The sequence below is a fragment of the Penaeus monodon genome, chromosome 23 (assembly GCF_015228065.2).
Source record: "Penaeus monodon isolate SGIC_2016 chromosome 23, NSTDA_Pmon_1, whole genome shotgun sequence".
In the NCBI taxonomy this organism is placed as follows: Eukaryota; Metazoa; Arthropoda; class Malacostraca; order Decapoda; family Penaeidae; genus Penaeus; species Penaeus monodon.
In genome coordinates, this window is record NC_051408.1 from 42477525 (window position 1) to 42477805 (window position 281).

The window sequence follows — 281 nt, forward strand, 5'->3', positions numbered from 1 at the left end:
GGCCTAATCACACACGAAACATTTTCCTTTCCGTGTCAATCTCACCCTTCCTGATAATCATGCTCCCGAGTCAGCTGTCCCTTACACCCTTCCTCACCCTCCTTCACCCTTGGTACTCTTGTCTGGCGCGTCTCCATTATAGATGTCTTTTCTCTCCGGGTTGTGAGACAGTCGTGGTTTTTGTTTTCCTTTATTCGCACATCAAAGGCAATAAGGAGAAAAGCGTGTTCTTGTGTTTCCTTATTCGCACTCTAAAAGCCATACCGAGAAGAGTTGTTGTT